Source organism: Elgaria multicarinata, chromosome 18, assembly GCF_023053635.1.
Source record: "Elgaria multicarinata webbii isolate HBS135686 ecotype San Diego chromosome 18, rElgMul1.1.pri, whole genome shotgun sequence".
NCBI classification, from domain to species: Eukaryota; Metazoa; Chordata; class Lepidosauria; order Squamata; family Anguidae; genus Elgaria; species Elgaria multicarinata.
Window position 1 is genome coordinate 2,459,952 of NC_086188.1, and position 23,172 is coordinate 2,483,123.

Sequence of the window (23,172 nt, forward strand, 5' to 3'; positions counted from 1 at the left end):
CCATTCCTCTAACATTGCAATCAACTGAATAGGTTCTCTCCAAACTGAGAAGGAAAGACGTATTATCCAAGAGGCCCAAATCCAGCCATATGATTGTCTAAAGTCTCATCGGGAACAGAAAAATTTCCAAAAACTGCGCTGTCAAAAATAACCATCAAGCAGCAAGACTGGGCGTTTGACTGGTTAATTGTCTCACCAAATATTGGTGTCTTTTTAATGTATTTGTTTTATTATAGTTTTAATCAAGTTTTTGTTTTAAAAATGTTTTAGTATGACTGTTCTATTTGCTTGGTGGAAAGGCAGGGTACAAATAAATAAAAATAAATCTTGTCAAATAATGATCAAGTATTTGTAAAGCTTTATTTGGCTTTGTCAATATGAACAGATAACCTAATCACCAGCAGGTCTGATGCCTATGCTAATTACAAGAAATTAGTTAACCTATTATGAAATAGTGAAAGTAAAACATTGTATGGAATTATTACCTAAGGGTGTTATAAGTCCAAGTAGTCCACTAAACAGTTCTTCTCTTTGGTTTGATTCTGGAACATCTAAGGTCATCCTACAGTTATTTTATTTTAAAGTGACATTGAAGCAAAGTAACAGCATTTACTTTGCTTCAATGAAGAGACATGAGAGCACTCTTCAAATACTTAAAAAACTTCCTGACTGTTAGAGCAGTGCGACAGTGGAATCAGTTACCTAGGGAGGTTGTGGGCTCCCCCACACTAGAGGCCTTCAAGAGGCAGCTGGACAAGCATCTGTCGGGGATGCTTTAGGGTGGATTCCTGCATTTGATGGCCTTGTAGGCCCCTTCCAACTCTGCTATTCTATGATTCTATGATTCATTTATTTATTTTTTAAATGCTGTTTTTTGAAAGGCAGTTGTGCTCAAGTATCACCGGCATCATAGGTCCATGGACTAATTGACTGTAGTTCACCTTTCCCCAATCTGTTGCTCTCCATGCTGGCTGAGAATAATGGGATTTGTAGTCTAACACATCTGAAGAGTACCCAGATGTGGGGAAAGACTGCCACAGGCAATCAATTGACTAAACAATATTTGACCAGTAAATGGACCAGCATATCCATTCTATTGAAGGCCTTAACTACTTGAACACCTTTCTTCTGATTGTCTACTAAGATTTTACCAAATTCCAAGCAACAAACAAACAAAAGGTTGAGCACAAGTCCATAAACTGGCAATGTCTAGTGTGGGGGTGGGGTGGGGACAAAATCAAATGCTAGATCGCTCATTCTCTCAGGTGTGCATCATTGCACACAAATCCGCTTGCAAACAAGGAGGAGGAAAATATGCTTAATACGCAGATCCCATTTTTCAATTTCTATTGCATCATGCGCACGTACCCAAACAAAGATAACCTTTAAGGTTACCCGTTTTGAAAAGTTAATGGCCTGCACAGCTACAGTTAAAAACGTTAATCAACTAAACAAACATTTTGTTCAAGACAGAAAGAGGACAGATCCATGGAAATGTTGGATCACAAAGGTCATCTTTCATGCCCGTTGTATTATAAATAACGAAAATGCTTTCAAAATGTTATAGTTTTGCCAGCTTCCAACAAAATCTCAACATTCTTGGCAGTGATGCAGAGGTGAACAACCCAGGCTTCTAAAGACTAGTAGCTAGCTTTGATTCAAACTTTGAAAGCTACAGATATTGCACCTTCCCCAGCCTGGTGCCCTCCAGATCTGTTTGCCATGCTGGCTTGGAATTATAGGAGTTGTAGTCAAACACATCTGGAGAGCATCAAGGGAAGGCTGCATTACATAGACAGACAGAGAGATCAGAACATTAACATGAAATAGGAAAAGGTTGTTAAAGCTATTAAGCTAATAACAATGGAGACAGCTTTCAATCCACAGAAAAAGCCTCCTCAGCAAAAACTTACTAAACATGCAAAAACCATGCCCTGCAGAGAAGATAAGGACTGCCAGACTCTTGCCTTTTTGAAGACACTGATAGCAAGGGTGCAAATCACAGAGATGGGGTGTCTATGGTACAGACATCTGTTCACCTGGGAATAGACCACCAGCTGCTTCTGGAAAAGCCAAACAGCTGTCAAATGGTAATGACATTCATTTAGCAGTGACCTTAACAGAGTTCAAGACAATGATCCAGAGGTGAAAGACTCCATCTATCTTATTCCAAGAGTCTTAAGCAATCCAGTGGTGACGTGGTTTTTCTAAATTGCATTAGTGGGATTTTTATATTTTTACAAGCAGCAGAGCAGATGGCTCGTTAGTACTACACACAAGAAAGCCTTTATCAACTGCAAACCTAGTAAAATCTAGCAAACCATACTTTGCTTCAAAACAGGGCTACCTGATTACTAATCTGTGCACAATGTTACTGTTCAGGAGTTGAATAAGCTGACTATGGACTGTAGCCTTCTTTGGAGGTTTTCATAATGACAAAATCTTCAAAATCTGTAAGGGATGGGTGCTTGAGATACAGGGTATACTATTTCAAGGCCAGGAATCAAAGAGAGGTGACGATGGTTTACTTTATTATTTAACTAGTACCATCAACGTGCATGGTGACTCACAAAGAGGACAGGTTGACTGTCCTGAGGAATTTACACTCTAGAAATTCAACATAGGGGATGGAGAGGAAGGAGGAGGCAAGGCTAGACAGGGGCATTTATTTCAGCTACACAAACAGAAGTAGGCAACTTGGTGTCCTGCAGCTGTTTTAATTACAACTCCCATAATCCCTTACCATTGGCCACTGTAGCCCTTTCCCCTCTTCATGTTTTAATGTGATTTTAGATTGTAAGCCTCTAGGCAGGGTATCGCTGTTTTATTTGTATATTTTGTACAGCACCAAGTACATCGTTGGTGCTATATAAATAAATAAATAAAAGCTGGGGCTGATGGGAGTTGTAGCCCAAAACATCTGGAGAGCACCAGGTTGCCCATCCCTGAAGTAGGGTGTGGAGACCAAAGAATTGTTCCAAAAGTTTATTGGAAAAACCGGGTTTTGAGGAGGAATTTGAAGAAATAACAGCTATTCCCTGCCCTTGTGAAATGTTAGGAATGGAAGTTCTGTGAGAGAATGCAGGAAACTTGCCATCCTGACCACACCTACAATTCCCAAGTCCTCTTGCAACTCATGTCCTGCTTGTGGGCTTCCCATGGGCATTTGGCTGGCCACTGTGGGAACAGAATGTTGGACAAGGTAGGTCTTTGGCCTGATCCAGAATGGCTCTTATGTTCTAAAGAAGGGAGGGGGACATGACAGTTAAACTAACATTTGTACTGTAGATACGGCCTGATCATATCCGATCCGTGGTCTTGGATTAAGGATCTTTCATCCCCAGTCATTTACTTGAGATTCTCAGAGGAACATATTTCAAGATACGCAGGCGGATTAACCATAAACATGTCTACTCAGGTCTCATTGTTTTCAATGGGCCTAGCAGGTAAGTGTGTATAGGATTACTTGCTGTCTTTTTGTTAATTTCTCCTCCAGGTATTTTTAAACAGTTAACAAACACTTCAAAATAACAGGTTTCTCAGCCATAGGTCAATCCACATACAGTGAGAACCCTAGTCTATGTTCTTCAAATTACTCAACCAGCACAGGGAAGGGTGAAATGGTGCTACCCAATAACTCCACGGTGTTGCAACAGCAAAGCACTGCAGCAGCCTCCCCCAACCTGGTGCCTCCCAGATGTGTCGAACTGCAACTCCCATCATGCCCAGCAGTTGGAAGATGCAGGTTGGGGAACTGTACCCATTCAATTCAACTACTTCCCACTCAGTCACACACCCACTTGACAGGTACTGTTCTCAGCAGCAACTCCACCACCCTTCTGGTTCTGGCAGCCTTGTCTGTGGTGAGTCACCCATGTATTTGTTTTGTCATCATGATAAGATAGGCAAGGCAGGGCCTGTACTGGGGCCAATGGGTTTTCACAGCAGCTTTGCAAGAACATCCACTGGTTAGATTCCCCGCCCACAAGGTTAGCCAAAAGTTATATAAATCTGACGTTTTACAACGAGCAAGCCTGAAATGAAATCGTCCCACGATAGCGAGCTTAAATCTTCATACTGAAACGTTATCTAAATTCAATGCAGAAGGAGGGGGCGAGGGAAAGAAAAGGAAAAAAGAGGTCAGGGGGACCCCAACTGCTCTTGACCAGCATCACTAATCTCAACAAATGAAAGAATTACAGTGAACTTCTTAATACTCTTCTCTAACCTGATTCCCTTATAAACTAAGCAGTCATAAGGTGGGATAGTTAAGCAAGTGTCATTTCTAATAATTGGGGGGGGGGAGAAATACTAGTAAAATTCCAATTTATTTATTACATTTATATACTGCCCCATAGCCAAAGCTCTCTGGGCGGTTTACAAAAGTTAAAAACAGTAAACATTAAAAGTATACAAAATTTAAAACCATCAAAAGCATAAAAACAACAATATCCATTTAAAAACAACAGTTCTGGAGTCTGTTAAAAACAAGCAAACTCAGCATATGTTATTAAATGCTATTAATTTAATTTAATTAATTACTTAATTAATTACATTTTTATACCGCCCAATAACCAAAGTTCTCTGGGCGGTTCACAAAAATGCCTGGGAGAAGAGAAAAGTCTTGATCTGGCGCCGAAAAGATAACAATGTTGGCGCCAGGCGAGCCTCGTTGGGGAGATCATTCCATAATTAGGGGGCCACCACTGAAAAGGCCCTCTCCCTTGTTGCCATCCTCCGAGCTTCCCTCGGAGTAGGCACTCGGAGGAGGACCTTAGATGTTGAGTGCAGTGTACGGGTAGGTTCATGTCAGGAGAGGTGTTCCATCAGGTATCGTGGTCCCAAGCTGTGTAATTATTTTTTGTGCTCTCTCTTTCTCCCTGTGACCCTCCACTATACACACACACACACACCCCTACCTCGCTGGGCTGCCCTGCTATGACGCTGAATCATCCTCAACAGAAACTAGGCAAGATGAACACACACATGCTCAACAGTCTCTCTAAGCCTTCATTTCCATAGCCAAGGGAGTGATTCTTGGCTTTGGATCAGAGCCATTTTGATTTGGCTCCCTTTCAAAACAAAAGAGGTGTGGGGGAGGTAAGAGAGCAGACAGAAGAAGCATGCAGGCTCTAGTTATGAAAAGCAGGAGTGATGGATCCCCTGAAACACATCCAATAAAGCGTTCAGCTGAAAAATTAAACAAGGGTTACCTCGTGCCTGAATGTGAGAGGCATTTCTGCCTCCATTTAAAGCCCTGAAGACAATTTTCTAGCCTAATTAGGTTTTTCATGTTGCAAGAAGACATACCCTCCCCCATTATGGTAAAGAAGGGGGGTGGAGGAGCCAGCTGACTCCAATGTGCCACTGGCAATCTTTCACCAAGGTTTGCTCACTGTTAGGGAGATCAGCAGGCTGAGGACAGAAGGAACCTGAAGGGGTTACCTGTGCTAGAGAGATCTTATTTAGGAGAAGGAAGTCATGGGTGGGAGGGGGGAATGGCATAGCTTAAGGCCCTTCCTATTTGGGACAAGTGGTTTGGATCCTTGGCAAATAAGAACTGCCCTGCAGCCTCATTAATCTAACAAGGTGGCTAATGATTAAAGATAATGATTAAAGATAAAAGGAAACCCAAGTGCCCTTTGTTTAAGCAGCTTAAACTAACAATAGATAGACACAATTTTTGTTGCACCAACTGCACTACTGATGAAGCAAGCAATAGGAGAAAAGGTTTTTTCACCAGGCAGAATGGAGAACGCTCTCAAGCTGGCCCACACAACATGTGTCACACACACTGCGCTCCCAATAACCCTCCTTCTTTTGCTGCCTAAGACTGCAAAAATGGCGGTGAGGGGTTGTGTTACCATGAAGCGTACACATCTGGTGGGCTGGGTTTGGTGTCTTGAGTCACAAGTTGTCCAGGTCTACTTTAATAACAGGAGTGCTGCAACCAGACCATCTTTAATCTTAAATACTTAAAAACAAGAAAGTGAATGTCAGAGTATTTCTACATTTTTAATATAGAACATCATTACAGCTTGTGCTGTAGTGGAGGTTTAATAATGTAAGGTGGTGAAGGATACAGGCAGTAAATGCTTCTAGAAACCAGCCCTGACTGGAGGAGGCAATGCTTATACCTATTATCAAGAAAAGCAGTTCTCTGACCAATACAAATTTTACATTCCCATCCCAAATTCAAATAAACTAGTGTGTGCGCGAGTGAAAAAGCTCTCCAGTGTCATTCGTTGAATGGCTACTTCCACCAGCTCAACTCCAGTTTCAGCATCACCGGCAGAAGGTCTGATTTGGAGAATCAGGAACATTGACATATACTAAACATTTCTGGATTGTTCTAACCAGTTTTCTCCATTGATAGCCAAATTGGGAGGACTACGGCTGCCGCTAAACCCCCATGCCATTATTTGAAGTGAGTTTGAAAATAATTGTTTGGAAGTTAGAGCCAAACGTGGTTTGACCAATTCGGCAAACTATGTCTGGAGTAACCTAAGAAGAAAGCAACAGTTCATAGGTAAGGAGAGATTATTCCAATCCACAGAATATTCCCAGCCCACCAAATTATATTGGGAGGGTTGTCTTAATTGAATATTTACGGAAGTACTGGGGTTTCTAATCTGTCACCAAAAAAATAAAAGTATTCAGAATTGGCCCACTTTCCTGCTTATGACTATATATAGAGGCCAGCAGATGTACTTTTGTAGCTTGAAGGGTTTTCAACCTGTTTATGCAAGAGGAAACACATCCTGCTAGGAGAACACTTACAGGAAAAGCTGCCATAAAAGCGACAATCCTGCTTAGCTCATGGAGATGAGATCCTTACACAGAGCCAGACAGCAAAAATAAATAGCTAGTTCAAAATGTGTGTTGCACCTTCAGTAATTTCTTAAACAATCCAAATTACAAATCAAGTTGACACAGTAAAATAATAATTTGCAGCAACATCTTCCGCAGTGCAGCCGGGCCCTCTCAGTCTTGCATGCTATAGACCTATGTGATGCTTTAGCACCCCCTAAATGTCAAGGTGTTTGAAAATATTATTATTTCAGATTCTCCAAGGGTGTGAACTGAACTCCCAGGGAGAATCTTACTCACTCAATACCACATTATGGGTTACTTATTTCATCTGGCGGGTTAACTGGAGTGTCTGTTATTGTCAGACTAAAGTGTTGCAGGCTAGGATGATGCAACACTTCAAAAACCCACCAAATTCCCCAAAAGGGGAAGTCTGGGAGGTTCTGATGCTGCAACATCCCAACAGGGCACTTCCAGATATATACAAGTACAGACAGTTTCTAGTTCATTTGCTATGGTAACTCATGTCATCAGCATAAAACAAGCTGACAGAACCCGCAAAACACTGCAAAGTGCATAGATGGGTTAAGCCAACCTTCCCAAACTGGTGCCCTCCAGACATTTTGGATTTCAACTCCCATCAGCCCCCAGCCAGCATGGCCATGGTCAGGAAAGCTGAGCTAAGATAATAATTTGTGAACTGTGTTCCAGAGAACCCTGGGTTTCTCAACAATATGATCAGCAATCGTGGTCAGAATTTCCTGAAGGACACCTTACCTGCAGTATTTTAACATGCAATGTACAAAGACGTACAAAGTTTACACAGAATAATGGGGAGACCCAACAGACCTGAATCAGGCCCCTCAAGAACTGAGTGGTGTGTCACATAACATGCCCCAGAGTCCTCTGTAACAAGCAGTGGTTCCTCAGTGAACAAGCTGATGTGGTAAGGGCTCTCATTAGAGAGGACTAATTTAACTCAAGGCGATTTAAATCATTAATCAGCAAGGAAAAAAGCTGATTCAAATAACTGATTTAACTCAAGTTTCCCATCAATACTTCTTTACATATTTTCTAAACAATGATGCAAATCTGACCACTAAATCATATTAATTTACAACTGTTGGATACTGTTGTTTTTATGTTTCTGGTTTTTTTTAAAAAAAATTATATACTTTTTAATGTTTACCATTTTTAGCTGTTGTAAACCCCCCAGAGAGCTTCAGCTATGGGGCGGTATATAAATGTAATAAATAAATAAACAAAATAGAATATTATTTACATTGTTGTATCATTCTTATAATGAGGCCTTGCATCTCCTTGTTGCACTGTATATGTTTTGCATGCTTTCTTTTTTTACCCACAGAAGGGATGTCTTTAAAATATTCCCATGTAGGGTCTTTCTTATGGATGGAAGTCATGGAAATCTGCACACATTACACTTTTGTCTTCTCTTCTCTTCTGACCAGTGTTTCTCACTTTGATTTGGCCCAGCTCTACTCTTAAAAAAACAATCAAACTGTTCTTCATTCATTTATTTATTTACATTTTTAAAAGCCCTCTTTAACTCAATGTATTTGGTAGAGGCATTGATTCAATTCAGAGACTAATTGTTTATATTCATATTATTTAATGTTAGCCTAGTCAATCTTTAAGAGAATATTCTGACATATCAAGAAATCTGATTTAAAATATTATTTTAATATCATCTGCCTTTATCCACTGGGTTAAAGCCACACTCCATCTCACCAAGTCTCTCAAATTATGCAATTGTCAAAGAGGAAGTGAGCATCTTGGAATTACACAAGAGTTATGCAACAGAACAAAATCCAGACCTTTCTGGCTGGTAAAACAAAACCTTCCTACTTCCTGCAATTTAAAGTTCCAACAGCAAACCATTTCATTGTTAATGCACCCAGCAAGAGTGATCTCAACAAAAAAAATCCTTCACGCACACCTCAACATTCAGAGAGCTTTCTGTTTTAGAACAAGCATTTAACTGTTTGCTGAATATTATTGCATGCAGACATTTGAGAACTAACAAGGATTTGCCTTGCTATGAGAATTTAGAGATTGAGAAGGATCACACACACCCCTTCAAAATTTAGTTCCTTTTATGTGTAGAGCAGGTCTGCAAGCTTAAGAACAGAAAGTTTCACTGTCAACAGCTACTTGCATAAATATATTACACGCAGAAGACCTCGCCTACATCAGCTAGCAGCAAAACTGGTGTTTTATCTCCCATAATCAATCTCAAAGACGTCATATCATGAGAAATAGGCTCAACATGAAGTGTATTCACATGATGCCATTAAGATTGCTACTGGCTTATGCTAAAAAGTGTCATGCAAAAATACTGAACCCCAATATATAGGTATGCAAACTGGCCAACAGAAGCTGTCTTATAGCCCAAAGGCTAAACCTTGAAGCATTTCCAATTTGCTAAATCATGTTGGAGGACCAGATTTTCCAAAAGAGATTCCCAATGGAATTTCATTTTCTTGGTAGGCTCCCACAACCTTGAGTTTGGGCTGAGTTGTTCGTTTTTAGTCAACCACATGTCCCACTTACAGCCTGATATGAATTCTTGAAGATTCGATTGCTTTAAAATGACTACCTAGAGAAGACAGGGTAACTGGTTTAAAACAATTGTCTTGTTTGCCTAAACCATAAAGAAGACAACAATGAACAAAAAATAAGTCCCATCTTCTGAAACGTATTGTTAAATGGGTAGCTTAAAAGCATGAACTGAAAATAGCTACCACATTTCTGCAAAAAACCTTGGTCCCAAGTTGGACACAAATGTGAAACAATAATGCAGGATTTTTTGTGTGCTTGCTTTCGTCTGCTGACATTGAAAAACAGAAAACTGCAAGCTTTACAATCAGAGTAAACACAAACCATTTTAGGATTATGCAAACAATATGGAAAGCGGAGATGAGAGCCCTACAGATGAATTGCACATTGCTCAGGCATATGCCATGCTTCACACTTTCGGTGTTTGCAAGTGGCGCTTTTCTGATGGATGGGTAACGCGACAATGGAAGTTACTTTTTTTTCCAATAAAGGTGAAACTATGGTGCCTATTCAGAGGAATCAAAACACCGACTCCTTCCTAAAAATAAGGCAAAGAGGACAGCCCTTATGTTTTATATTTAAAAGCCCAGGCAGCTTTTAGTTTTAGCAGCAGAGGTTGCTGGAGAAAAAGTTAAGTGCTTAATGGCTTGTTGCTTCCTAAACAGCAGCCGTCACCCCCAATACATTAAGCAGAAAGACTCAGGGTTGTAACTCTGGTCCCCTGTCTTCTGTGACAGGATCTCTCACACAAGAAAGGTCAGGATCCAGTTCTCCCTCCTCACATACAACCCAACCCCAGCAATCCTGCCAAGATAAAACAAAACAAAAATCAATCCCAGAATTCAAAGCAAGAGACAGGTATGCAGATAAAATGCCTTTTTCTGCATTTCATTTCTAGTGACCTAGTTTTCTTATCAGTGTAACAAGGTTAATAAAGCAGAAAGATCTCTTACTGGCTTGATTTTGCTCTTTCAGTGCCATTAGCAAGCCTCTTCTAAATTCATTTTTAACTACCATGTCATACTATTATTTTATATCATTCTGCAGTGCATTAAGCTCTCATATGTTCGCCTGATGAGAAGCATTAGAAACATTTCAGAAGACAGCAGGTATGGGGAAAAGGTTTCTTACTCTAGCAGATCTAGTTTGATATGAGACCAGCTTATTAAGCCAAAGCTTTAACGTTTCATCATTTCCACATTAATCATCAGTAACCATAGCAGTGGAGCAGGATAAACAGCCATTCCCCACCTGCAACATATTGCAGTAAACATATGCTCCCCAGAAAACAAATATGAAATATTGGCTCTTCATGTGCCAAGATATGTGTACTAAAATGAGCATGTATCAACCTCTGGGCTCAGCACCCATCAACATCAGTTTCTATTGCTACTGAATGTGATCTAGTCAATATGATAGGGAATTAAGCCCGAGGCCAGGTGGAGAACTATATGCAGAATTTGATGCCAACATTATAAGCATGGAAAAATTCACACACGTTGGGATACAAATAAACATTTTTAAACACTAGCATGAGGGCTGCTTACAGTTGCCTGGATTTTTCCAGCCCTGAAAACTGAGTTTATTCAAAAACAAAGTAATGAAGAGCAACTAGAGGTTGAGTTGAAATGGCATAACATTTCTTAACATGTGCTTATTATGTTTCAGAGAAAATTCAGCTCTACAATCTTCAGTCTACTGAAGACTCAACTCAAAAGAAACAGCAACAATCCTTAAAATTCAGAAGCTATGAAGGGTGACTTACTGACGACTTGCAATGGAATATATGAGGGAGAGGGTCTTTGCTATCACCTCCAAAGATGCCAAGGATTTAACCTGGGACCCTCTATAATATAGTCTATATGCAAAGCAGGGTGCCTTGCCACAGAGCTACACCCTCCCCATAGATGGCAATGGCGCAAGATAATTGCACAAAGTTAGTAAATGAGTTTAGACAACTCTCTCACAATATACAAGTCTCCAGTCTTGCCACTGCAAACTGGCACACAGTTTCGAACAGAAGCATCACTTTCCGCCCTGCTGCCATAATATTCAACAAGTAATGGAGAAACAAAAACTGACATCTAGATATTTCAATCTGTTAATTTTACTTCAAATCCCTCACTTGTGGTACCAATTACAGCCTCTCCAACATCTGTTTTAACAAATGCTTTAAAGATCAACCAAACTTCCTCTCTTGTACAGATGTTCTTTATCTTCAAGCTTTATCCCTTTTCATCCCAGAGTCACTACTCTGAGCTACTGAAGAGCTCTATAGTTAACCTAAAGTGCCTGTTGCCCATGCAACTTGAGCATTGATTAGTGTAAGAATAAGTACATTTACAAGATGTGAAGCCAAGGGAGAGGGACCTCACTCATTTGAGATACTTTTGCTTTGATTATGAAGGCTCCTCTACACATTTCAGAAAGCAAAGCTGAATTAGTTCTACAAGTAGAAAAAGAGCTGATATATGATGACAGTAATTTCACAAACATGGGTGGGAAAGCAGGTAGCATCGCTTTTTAATTCAGGGCCCCTCAAATTTCAGGACATTTTTTCGTAAAAGAAACACAGAACAAAAGTGATCTATTTCAAGAGGGGTAGCTGTGTTAGTATGTGTTACAGCAAAAACAAATAGCCTTGTGGCATCTTAAAGATAATAAATTTATTATGGCAGAAGCATCCATAGACTTCATCAGATGCATAAAAGCATTATCCTTAATTCTGGGTATATTATACACAAAGGGTGGGGGGAGTTTGTAAGCAGTAAGTAACCCTTTTGCAGTAAATAGTTAGTAAGCATGTTTAAACTGTGGTTATGTGAATACCATGGTTAGGAATAGTTCACACAATATGCTAAGCCATAATGTTTAGCTCAAAAACACTTAACCACCGTGACTTAGCATGTTGTCTGAACAGGTCTATGAAGTGACTGGGCAAGAAGAAGGAGTCAGATGTCTCTCCATGAGCGTCTCCAGCAAAAGTCAGCAGCAAAACGGACTCAATGCAGACATCAAGAACAGTCTCTTAAGCTGATGGAAGACAAAAGCAGACAAGAAGCTGGTTTCCTGATTAAAAATCCTGGTTTGACTGACAACTGTGGTTAGTGCAAACCTTGGTTTAGCATGACATCTGAACTGAGCCACAGCTAGATACAAACGTCACACTAAATTACTCTACCATGGTGCTGTGGCATGAAATGACAGGAGTCTCCTGAGATCAGGAACTATGGCAAACAAAAGGAACTGAGCCTAAATTCCCAAGGTAAAATATTACAGAAAAATCCCCAGAAGATCCTTCTGCCAACCTAAACTCAATAAAAGGAATAGAGTTGGGCTCAGAATCCTGGCAGATTGTTAACAGTACAAGTAAGTCATCTTAAATGGTCACGTACATTTCTTAATGCATCATTTAGTTTACTAGTAATACTGGAAGTACACATTTGGATAAGTAACTCTCAAACTGTTAATAGTGCTTTGTTTGAAAAATGATCAGTGTTGCTAATATTAAGCATACCTGACTGGTTAAAGAAAACACATGAGCAATTAATTGTATGGCCCAACTTTCTTCAACAAAGATAAAATCTGCAACAAGCACTTTGACCCTGGAGAAATAAACATACAGTTGTGAAGTCATAATCTCTTCACCATAAACACGTACTTCTTACCAGTCCAAACTGCAAAGACAAATATCTTCCCCTTTTCCTTCCTTCCCAACTGAATTATCATCTAAAAACACAAGAGCCACGCTAGATCTGACCAAAGGTCCATCTAGTCAGATATTCCGTTCACACAACGTCCAACCAGCTTCCTGCGGGAAACTCACAATCAGTGCAATAGCACCTTCCCAGTTGAGTTTGCCAGCAACATACTGGCTCTCAAATCTCTCCTTATTCTTTCTCCTAAGCTAAACAGCCATAGACATTGTAACCTTTCCTCATAGGGGAGTTGCTCCACCTTCTTGATCATTTTAGTTGCCTTTTTCTGCACTTTTCCCAGTTCTACGATATCCTTTTTTAGGTGTGGTGACCACAACTGTACACAGCATTCCAGGTGTGATCTGACCATAGATTTGTAAAAGAGGGGTATGATATTGGCACTTTTATTTTTGATCCCTCTCCTAATTATCCCTAACATTGAATTTACCATTTTTTACAGCAGCCACACAGTGGGTCAAGATTTTCAGCGAACTGTCTACCACAATGACAAGATCACATTTTTTCAGTCACCATTACCTCAGAACCAATCAGCTTATATGTGAAATTGGGGGTTTTGTCTCAACACACCACTTTTGTTTACATTAAACTGCATTTGTCATTTTTATGCCCATTATCCTAGACTGAAGAGGTCCTTTTAACCACCCCAAATAATTTGGGGTCATCAGCAAACTTGGAAAACTCACTGCCCTCTCCTAATTCCAGATCATTTATGTACAAGTTGAAAAGTATTGGTCCTATGGATCCTTGCCACTCCCCACATTTTACACCCCTCTAACTGGGAGGATTTACCATTGACTCCTACTCTCTGCTTTCAGTTCTTTAATCAATTACTGATCTGTAAGAGGACACTGTATCACAGAATAATAGAGTTGGAAGGGGCCTATAAGGCTATCGAGTCCAACCCCCTGCTCAATGCAGGAATTCACCTTCTCTTATTCCTTGACTGCTAATTCTACTCAGGAGTCTTTGGTGAAGGATTCTGTCAAAAGCTTTTTGGAAGTCCAAGTCAACAATGCCTACCAGATCACTCCAGTCCACATGTCCACCTCTAAGCATTGTGATTTATAATGCCATCAGCCACAAGAGGCAGCAAAATTATGGTAGGTTATCCATAGTACATTCATTGTATATAGCCAAAAAAGCCGAAAAATAAAAAACACCATTTTGTGGTGTACATATATGTGTTAAGTACATATATGTGTTAAGTACATTTTGTGTTAAGTACATATATGGTCAATATTTTAGAGATGGGCTAAGTTGTCCCTTCCTTTTGAGCACAACAAAATTCTGCCGTGCACAAACGTTACTAGAAGCAGGGTATCTGAAGGACCACCTTCTCCCATACAAATCTGCCAGTCAATTAAGATCATAATCCTAGTCACTTTACAAATGCCTCCATCAACAGAGGTCATGTTGGTGGCTACCGGAGAGAAGATCTCTTCTATCATAGTGTCCCAGCTGTAGAATTCCCTCCCCAAACAAATTTATTTGGCTCCTTCTTCAATGGGGCACCAAAGCCTAGCTTGTTCACCAAAAATTTTAATATCAACTGAATTTTAGTAGCTGTTTTTTAGCCTATAATGGTGCTGTTCCCTTAAATAATTTAATTTGAAACCTTAATATCTGGATCATTCATTTCTTTAATTATTGCTGGTGTTTTTATATGATTTTAACTGTTCATAAGTTGCTTTGAAGCTGGGATAGAATTGTTTAAAAATGAAATATTCCTACCCCTCTCAAATAACGCTGCAGCCAAATATTGTATACAGTATTCTACTTCCATTAGCCTAAATATAAATGCAAAATATAGATATTTTGAGAGCTATTTGTAAATGAAAACTAAAAAACTCCGATGAAACATAATGGCTATAAATGCCATCAAAAGCTATAAATTCACAATTTATAATTCATGCTGGAACGGCTTTGACTGAAAAAGGCCAATGCTGTTGACCTTTTTCAATTAAAGCCATTGCAGCATGAATTATTTGTTTTTCTTAAGAACATCAGAAGAGCCCTGCTGGATCGGACCAAGTGTCCATCTAGCCCAGCACCTTGTTCACACAGTGGCCAACCAGGGACCAACAAGCAAGACACAAGTTCAATAACATCCTCCCACCCATGTTCCCCAGCAACTGGTGCACATAGGCTAACTGCCTCGAATACTAGAGGTAGCACATAACCATCAGGGCTAGTAGCCATTGATAGCCTTCTCCTCAAAGAATTTATCCAACTCCCTTTTAAAGCCATCCAAATTGGCGGCCATCACTACATCTTTATTATCATGATTATTGCCATTACTATTATTAAAAGTATTTCTTTCTATCAAGTGAACAGCAGAACATTAAGCTAATCATGCTACTGTGAACACCACAACCAATTCTTCAGTTCAAAATGCTTCTATGTCCAAGGCTAGTGAATAAACTGACAGTCCATCTTGACACCCTTGGGACGGAAAACACTCTCCCTCTCTCGTTCTCTGTGCTCTGAACCACTTATCTCCTGCTAATCTCTAGTAGTATTAATTACATTCACTACAATCTGTTGAGTTTATCAATGTCAGGAACAGGAACTCGTGCAAGGCCCATTTCCAATTTCCTGCAAGATTCAAGATGCTACATAACAACTAAGGGTGCCAATACATGAATGTGAGCTTTGGTGGATGGGGGAATGGATCACTTAATGCTTTTTACAGCCTAGTTAAGAAATGCTCATCCCAGGGCACTGCCTGCAGCTCAGCTTGACACTGTGGCACTGTTTAAAAGAACACGCATCAGTTTCTTCCAAAATATTACTCTGGAAGTCTTGGTGCTCAGTAGTGATATCTGAACAGCGTGGTGGTGTTTGGCTGTTGTTGTTTTTAGCACAACCATGCACGCTAAGCATCTAATGCTTCTCAAGCAGCAGAAGATTCCATCTGAGGGCTCATAATTCCCTCTTTTACACACCTGATTATACTCCCATTTTAATCGGTTTAAGGCTTCTGGTAGCATTATTTTAATTTCATTGCCATTGCTTTTTAAATGGAATTATGGGGTGGGGGGTTGAGGCAATGAGGGAAAGGGAAAGCTAATTACATTACAAGAGATTAAGACAGTGCCCAGCGATTCTCAAATTGAATACTCACGTTTTCATTCATGAAACACTCATATGGCAAAGTTAACACCATTTCAAATCTTAATTTGGACATTTTTTTTCTCCCTCTTTCATGTGACTGCTTTTAAAATCTGCGAAGAATGATGAAATTCTCATTTGTCCTCCTTGGTTGCCCCTTGGTTCAGCAAGCTATTGATCTTGCTGAACTCAAGATTAGCTCTTTCTGAGGCAAGCTTCAAATACAGGAGTGTCTCTTCCTGCTTATCGTCTGTTTATCCAGCACACAAAAATATATTCCTCTTCATCTCTACTGCATATGACCTAGCATTTGCTTTGGATCTGCTGTATATTGTATACTCAAATAGGCTTGTTTTGAGAAGGAAATTTAACTGCACCAAGAGATCTCAACCCAACTCAATCTTCCCCAAGAAAATAGTAATAAGATAACCCTACCATCTGATGACGACACATGTAAATAAGATCAAACGGGATGGGTTTCAAAGCTATTCCTGTTCTGTTCACCCAGTGAACTGTAGTTTCGTGAAGGAGACCTAGGTTTTCTAACAAAGATTTCTTGCGCCTTCATAAAATCTAGAATTCCTAGGATTCTTTGGGGGGAATCATGACATGTAATATGGTTTTCTGTTGGTTTACATTTCCGGTGGACACATGGGCCTTACAACTGAGCATTCTAGAATGGAATGGGAATTCTGGGTGCAACTCCCTACGCTATTCTTCCTCAAACTGGTGCCCTCCAGATATTCTGGACTACAATTACCAAGATTCGTGACCACTGGTTATGTTGGCTGGGGTTGATGGGAGTAGAAGTCCAAAAACAAGGCTGCCATAGGTTCAGCATCTGGTACGTATATATATATATATATATATATATATATATATGCGGCCTCTTTAAGAAGCAGTACAGAGTTGGGCGTCCCAAACAAATCAAAGGTTAAATGGGTTTATTTTTAAGCCAACAGACACACAAGATAATTTAAAGCATATCTTATAACAAAACCTCAAACAACTGTAGTGGGGGATATTGACATGCGATGCTCAAATGAGCCATTTAATGAAGTGATTATTAATACGTTCAATTTTGAGATGCATGCAATAAATATGCAATTATCAAGCATCATTTGTCCCCTCCTTCTCTTCCAGACGGCATCACTAAGATACAATATTAGCTTTCCAGGCCTTTGCTATTCATCAGAGCTACATCCGCTCTCCGCCTCGTGCTTGGAGCACATCCCAGACCTGACAGATGCAATAAGCATGAAGATTCAACTTGAAAAATCCAATGATGTTTGAAAATGCAGTTCATCAGAAGACAGAACAACCCCCAATGCGGTACATACAAAGAAAAACGAATGCTGATTATAGCTATCTGACTGCAAGTCTGCGGACTGCTGTTAAAACGTTAGGATGGCAGGAAAACAAACAAGCCATTTGTGTATGAGAGAGGGGGGAAGGTCTTGACCCTTATTGTCAAAGGACTGCCCTAATCTTTTACTACTGTAAACACCACCTTTAGTACACAAGAGCATCAAGAGTTGCAAATTAACTTCAACAAATTATAGCAACCTGTGTTTTACATCACAAATGAAAAGAAACTCATGCCATCTATGTCCATATAATTTATTTACTGTTTTTTCTTTCAAGTCAAGTAACATCTAGAACACTGACATGCTTATTACCAGTGGCCTTTACTTGGTCAGTTTCCAACAGCCCCAAATTTCACCTCTAACCCTTTTGTTTGCACTCTGTCTGCAAAATCTCACCTGACCAATGTATTTTTCATAAATACACACAGAGCAGAATGATAATGCCTTAATGGGCAGCCAAAAGTTGGGAAAGCAGATAAGGAAAATAAGGTACGATGTTTCATGGGGTTTCTCGTGCCACCATTAGTGGGGCATGCAATGGCCCATAAAGCTTGGACATCGCACAGCTGCCACATAAATGGTTAGGGGAACCAAGACTATGCAGTCCACAGGTGCCCTTCCACGAAGAACACTCTTCACGTGGAAGGGATCTTCAAAAACACATCATCATAAGGCTACCACAGTATTTCTGGGCCAATTAGAGACATAAGGGAACCACCCAAGGATCTTTGGCTATTGGGCGGAATAAAAATGTAATAAATAAATAAAAATATGCACACAAAGCGAACTCGTGTTGCCTTTAGCATTGTTTATATATGCACAGCAGCCTTGCCGCCATGTTTGAAAAATAACTAATTATGATAAGCAGCTAAACTACATTAGTCAGTTTTATTTTTATTTCTAGCCAGCTTGTAGCTAATTTTGTTATCATTTTCTCCAGCTTTGCCACAACAATGTACTACTTTGGCATTTATTGTCTTAAGATTTGTAAGAGAAGCTTGTTAGCATTCGTTATTATTTATTTTGCACCATTTTATACAGAAAAGCAAGGCAGGTTCTCCTACTCCGAGGACCTTTCAAACGAAATGCTGGCAGATGGGAAACAGGAAGAAGAGAGGGGAGGAAAAGGAAGAAAGACTGAGGCATCGCTGTGACACCTCTGTCGAAAGCAGTATATAAATGTGAGTAATGAAATCAATGAATCTCACAAGGGAAGGATATGCCCAAACGTAACACACTGAGGCTTTCCAACATGACCATATGCATGATTACTCAGAAGTAAGTCCCACTGAAATCCACAGGGATTACATCCTAGTAAATCTAGCCTTAGTCATCCTTCTGCTCCGCCCGCCCCCCATATGCACATCATCCCCAAGAGAGGCATTATGCTTGGATGACACACACACACACTCTGTATGGAACTGACTAATGGCTCCCTCCCTGTACACAATCTGAAGAACAAAAGGACTGTATTCGATCCCACGCAGAACTGCCCGTATTATTCCTTAGATGTGAAATGTGCAGTGGATGACCCCTAAACCACCTGTGACACGCAAGAAGCATCTAAGTAACAGGCAGAGGAAAGAGGCCAGGTTGCTTCCAGCGGGGAGGGTGAAGGGAGGGAAGAGGAAGGGCCCCAGTCCGCATCTCGCAGCCCTGCGTCCTCCCTCCAAAAGATCCCTTCTTTCCTTCCTCTTTTGTGAGGAACAGTCAGCTGCCCAGTCCACCTCCGCAACAGGATGTGTTGCACATCACTGAGGGCGCTGTAACAACATGCTCCTCCCTCGTCCCCCGCCCATGGGGAAAAGGTTCTGCTGTTCTGTTCAATTAAACGTTTGAAAGAGATCTTTAAAAAAAAGAAAAGGAAAAAAAGTCCTCCCCTATCGCAAACCTCTTCAGAACCACTCAGCCATATGTGACCCGTCTCCTTTTTAGCAGGGCTCTGAGACCAACAGGAAACAAGCCCCATCGAGTCACTTCCAGTGCTCCTTTTCCTAAAATCTGTTTTCACTTCCCTTCTGCCGCCGTCATTTCCCTGTGTCCAGCTCTTCGCTAATTAAAAAGCTATAAAAATCTCTCACACACACATACACGGCTTCCCCAACCAGACAGCCAATTTCCCTTGAGCATTCATTTTCCCGTATGCAACATCTGCCATCTCTCTCTCACATCACTGCGAGACACATGACCCACTCCTGCAGCCCCACATGTACCGCTGCCGCCCTCCTTCCCCTCCCTCCAATTTTCACCCAAGCACCTGCACTCAACCCGAGAGCCAGCCTGTCATACACTGTACATGGCTCTCGCCACACCCAGCCTTCCTCCATTACCTGCACCCAATGAGCAGCGCACCCACATCCCTCCTCTCTCATCAACATCCCATTCCAGACTCCACCCTGCTGACAAATAGCCCTCCCGACAAAGCACATAATTCCCCCTCTTTTATCTATTATCGGGGACGACAGCACCCCACACCATGCCAATTCCTCCCCACAAGCTGGCATGCTCCCCACAACCAGCTATCCATTTCTGAACCCCCTGGAGGTAACATATATGGTTTGCCACATCCATTTCCTCTATCATCATCAGCCCCCCAACTCAATTCATCACAGGCCGTCCCCTTTGCACCCCTCTCCCACTGCCCCATGGTCACCCCATCCTACCCTTCCCAATTTCCCCCAAACTTCACATGCCCTCTTGACCAACTTGTATTAAACCGCTCATCCTACACCCCCCACATCTCCCCTCCACCCCAATTCTACACACACACACACACACACACACACCCTTAAAAAAATACACCTTCCTCTTCTCAGCTATTATTCCATAATGCTTTTGCACGGCCTGCTTTGAGAGCTTTTTTTTTCCCCCTGCAGAGACGAAATGCAGAATTGAAAATGACCACTTACAGGGCACCCATTTCCCCCACCCAGATTTTAAAACCTGGCCTGCCCACCTCACCCTCTCACCTCTCACCTGCATTACAGAGAGAGAAAGTGACGAGAGGGTGTTCCTAAAATGCCATCCGAAGGGGAGCGAGGCTGGCATCCTGGATATTAATTACCTCAGTCGTCTGGGGGGGGGGGGGGGGTTGTGTGGGGGGAGGGGTGTGGGTGGGTGTGTTTTGGGGGGGTTAATGCATCTGCTTGCATTTCAAAAATAACATACTTTGGGATATTTTTTTTTATTATTATTATTATTATTATTATTATTATTATTATTATTATTTTGCAAGCGCGTGTATAATCCTCCCTGCTCCCCTTTGAGCAGGAAGGTGGGATGAAAGCTCAGCACGATGCTAACGGAACGGAAACGCGTAAAAATAAATAAATAAATAAATAGGAGGGTGAAAAGGGAATATGGAAAAGCCACACAGCCAGCACCCTACATGGCCAAACCCTTAGGCGCCCCCTTCCCCCCCCACCCCAGCCTCGGCCGCGCGGCCCCCTCTCCCAGGCGCGCTCACACGGAAGTCATCAGCACGTTACCTCAGCTCACCCGCCGCCGCCGCCCCGCGCGCCTCTGCTTTCCCCTCAGCCCCGCGGAGCCGCCGCTCCTCCTGCCACCGTCACCGCCCGACTCTGACTGACTGGCTGACACGCGCGCCGACCGGCCGCCAGGGGGCGGGGGGCGGAGCCGGGAAGGCCCAAGCCCCGCCCACCCGGGGGGACCGCGCCCAATGCTCTCTTGTTGTTTCGTCCTCGTCGCCCCACCCCATCCCCTCTCCCCCCCTCGAGACAGAGTGATTGAAAGAGGAGTGATGGGAAGCGGAGGGGGGAGTAAACAGCCAATCGCATCCCAGCGCGGGACTGAAGGTAGCCAACCCGCTCTCCGAAGGGAAGGGAAATGGGAGGGGCCCCACAGCGGCGCGCGAGGCGATAGGCTTGCAGGCGGCGGCGGGGCGGGGCGCGCCCGTTTCCCTCAGGAGCCTTTTCTTCTCTCTCTCTCTCTCTCTCGCTGCACCTGCGTGAGGCAATTCTGAGGGAGCGCGCGGGCGCCACCTGTTCCCCCTTGACACGCGCAGCCACCCGAGTCGTTTATTCCCACGTTCACTTCAGTATTCTATTTATTTTTATTTATTCCATTTCTGTACCGCCCAGTAGCTGAAGTGGCGAGTCACAACCATTCACAAGATAAAATGCATCGTAACTATTGACATATGCAAAATGTAAAAACAATTTAAACCGCTCAAAACAAACAAACAAAAACTTCAGTAAAGTACCAGACCTGTTCAACAGCTGCCATAAATGCCTGGGAGCAGAGGACAGTCCTAACCTGGCACTGAAAAGAGGGCAGTGGTGGTGCCAGGTGGACCTCTATGGAATCATAGAATAGCAGAGTTAGAAGGGGCCTACAAGGCCATCCAGTCCAACCCCCTGCTCAATGCAGGAATCCACCCTAAAGCATCCCTGACAGATGCTTGTCCAGCTGCCTCTTGAAGGCCTCTAGTGTGGGAGAGCCCACAACCTCCCTAGGTCACTGGATCTACTCTACATAGGGCTCTCATAGGGCCTTTTTCTTTATTTACCATGGTTAAAGCCATGTTTTAAGGTGTCTTCTGAACGGGGCCTTTCTCTCTCCCTTCCATTTCCATTCTTCGTTCTTAGAATCATAGAATAGCAGAGCTGGAAGGGGCCTGCAAGGCCATCTAGTCCAACCCCCTGCTCAATGCAGGAACCCACCCTAAAGCATCCCTGACAGATGGTTGTCCAGCTGCCTCTTTATACTACTAAATAAGTAGTATAAAGCAATGTGTGTGCATACTGTATTTCTTTGATTGTAAGACGCCATCGATTGTAAGACGCACACTAACTTCAGTACCACCAACAGAAAAAAAAAACACCCTAAGACACACCCGCGATTCTAAGACGCGCCCCATTTTTAGAGATGTTTATATGGGGGGGAAAGTGCATCTTAGAACCGAAGAAATAGGGTAATACATATTTTTATAAAGAGAGGAGTAAAGCATCAATGCAGCAATATCAGTAATATCCAGGCATACCGTTTTTTATGAAGCAAAGGCTAAATCTTTGAAAGAAAAGTGCATCCCAATTGTTGTGGACTACCATCTTGCTGAGCCTAAATATCACCAAATAATTAAAGAAAGCCCTTAATTCGTCACCACGCACGGCATTCAGGAAACCACCCAATTTGCGTAACTTGTTAGTCTTAGCTGCACTGCAACAACAACAACAACTTTGTTGCACTTAGTGTAACCCTAATAATAAATCAAACAAAAACGTTGAGGACGACATTCCGCTGTGGGAGCACAACCACAAAAACAGCTCTGGCAGGTCAGGCAGCCCCTCACCTCCGAAGGCAGAGGGACTCAAAGCAAGTTGTGAGACGGTGTTTTTATTATATGGCCATCTTTGTAGAAGAGAAAGTGATCCTTTGAAGACGTTGGGCTCGGACCACCTTGTTTCTGTACTGATGGCACTTTAGGGTACAGTAAGCAACTGCCATCCACATGCATATTGAACTGCTATAGGTTGCATCATATCACTGGCTCCTTCACATCATTATTTCCTCCAGGTTTCTCATTGCTATTTGCAGTCTGACAAGAGAGCGACTATTTGTGGCTATCC

General features: G+C 41.9%; 1 protein-coding gene across 2 annotated transcripts in view; it reads right to left on the reverse strand.

Annotated features, from left to right (window-relative positions):
* CORO1C (coronin 1C) overlaps window positions 1-23,172 on the reverse strand; it is a 61,710-nt gene that overhangs the window by 35,425 nt on the left and 3,113 nt on the right. Inside the window, exon 1 of one of the 2 annotated variants that reach the window (XM_063143812.1) lies at window positions 21,073-21,158. The exons of the other annotated variant lie outside the window; for it this stretch is intronic. The gene's annotated coding sequence lies outside the window, so the exon portion shown is untranslated. Of the gene's footprint in view, window positions 1-21,072; window positions 21,159-23,172 lie in introns of those variants that run through there. 2 annotated transcript variants of the gene reach the window in all.